The sequence below is a fragment of the Sardina pilchardus genome, chromosome 1 (genome assembly GCF_963854185.1).
Source record: "Sardina pilchardus chromosome 1, fSarPil1.1, whole genome shotgun sequence".
NCBI classification, from domain to species: Eukaryota; Metazoa; Chordata; class Actinopteri; order Clupeiformes; family Clupeidae; genus Sardina; species Sardina pilchardus.
In genome coordinates this window covers 22,878,811-22,880,691 of record NC_084994.1, presented here as the reverse complement: position 1 = coordinate 22,880,691, position 1,881 = coordinate 22,878,811, and the positions used below count along the sequence as shown (strand labels likewise).

The window sequence follows — 1,881 nt, the reverse complement described above, 5'->3', positions numbered from 1 at the left end:
AGAGGTTTGGACCAAATGCTCAGAGGGACGAATCCAGCCCGCAGTCATGTCCCCAACTCATCACTCATTCTTACTGTCACTCGCTTCACTGTCCTTTTTGAATTATAAAGAGAGCAAACATAATTCAAATGAATGAGTTCTTCTCTTGCTTCATCAACTACTGTAACTGCATGTGATGCTCATAGAAAGGTTTTTTTTTTTTCACTTTATTTTTTTATAGAACTCATTGTATGGCATATCAACAGCAACCATTGCAAAGTGTGCCCCTAGATTAAATGCATGAATAAATACATAAATAAATAAATAAATAAATAAAGTTTTTAAATATTGTCACACTTGGTGAAATGTGGCGATACAGAGTAGTAGAGGAAACCCTGTCATTTCTCAAAATTGATTAAGAAAGACAGACAGACAGACAGACAAACAAACAAACCCTTTGGCGGAGGTAACAAACAACTACCCTCAGGTAATTAAATGACTGGAAACTAAGGCTTTTGTGCATGCCCTCTGAATAATCTATAGCAATGAGGTCACTTTTGAAGATTGTTTTTTGCGGACCTGAAGATGATACCTTTTTTCTGTGACTCTCCAGTGTGTAACTCTTCAATAAACAGTTAAAGCAAAACCAAAAGGATGACACTTGAGCCTTGTGGATCACTGAACTCTAAATCTTTAATGGACTCACTGCTGTACCAAACACCTCGGGAAGTCCAGTAGAAATGGTACGTAGAAAAATAGAAGTGTAGACAACAGCTTTTCATACAGACACAGAAAAACAGTCTCTCAACAATTGTCTTATCGACAATGCATAGTCGTAAAAGGCGGAATCTGCATATTAAATAGTGTCGACGATATTCAAAAAAGTGCAAATAGATAAAAGCAAGTCTTTTTAAAATATAAAATAAACAGTCCATGTACAGTAAGACTCCTGTTCTTTGCAGCATTGTATAGAAAAAATAAGAAATGGCACAGGAGGTTGACACAAACCACCCTTTGACTGAAAATAAAAAAAGAGAGCTCAATTGTGCTTCATGTTGCTAAATAAATAAACCTTAAAATTGACGCGATGCATCAATATAATCTGGCAGTGAAATGTCACATAGTTCACTAGCACGATCTGCCTAACTTGACTCAATCTGGTCACGAGTCCCTAAGTACCTTGTGTAACGGTGGGATACATACCTTCAACTTAGACCTTACACACCTTCATTCTATGCAATAGAATCCTGCATGACACCTTCTCTATAGAATAGAATTCTACATGACACCCTTTTCATGATTCTTTAGTTGAAGGAATTTTATAACCTATGCGTAAGCAAAGCACTGAATAACATACCATCTAGGGTGTTATTGATATATATTAAAAGTTGTAACATCTTGTGAAATATTGGCAGAGACACATGTTGCTTTTGCAACATGTTATTTTGTGCTTATACATACAGTATGTAAAACAGGAAGGGTGTCGCGCCAGTAACTCCAGTCCTGATGGGTGCGTCAGTTCCAAAAGTAGCAGCTAGCTACTACTTTGGTAGCACTTTTTTATGCAATAAAAACATATTTTTTGCATGCATCGGCTATAGTGGTGTGCGAGTTACGTTCCTTTTGACTGCAGGATGTGCTTATGCATATAAGTCCTCATGTTATTTTGCGCTTCTACATTTAAAATCCTCATGGAGATTTGGTTCAGTGCTGCCCCTGAATGTCCACTATGTTGTGGTTGCTAGGTAACGGTAAACAAACTTAAAAGATTGCAATTATTGATTTTTGATTTTTGATTTTAAAGTGTTGTGTGGCTTAGCATGAGTTTTCATTTTGACTGGAGTCCACCTGTTTGTGGTTTCATAATGCCGTTGCGCCGTATCAAAATAACTGCTCTCTAAA

At 36.9% G+C, this 1,881-nt stretch overlaps 1 protein-coding gene across 4 annotated transcripts in view; it reads right to left on the bottom strand.

The window, feature by feature from the left end:
- Positions 1–645: 645 nt before the first annotated feature.
- LOC134084883 (adhesion G protein-coupled receptor E5-like) overlaps positions 646–1,881 on the bottom strand; it is a 31,740-nt gene continuing 30,504 nt past the window's right edge. For all 4 annotated transcript variants that reach the window (XM_062539907.1, XM_062539909.1, XM_062539910.1 and 1 more), the window contains one exon: positions 646–1,881. This exon is cut by the window's right edge and continues 1,244 nt beyond it. The gene's annotated coding sequence lies outside the window, so the exon portion shown is untranslated.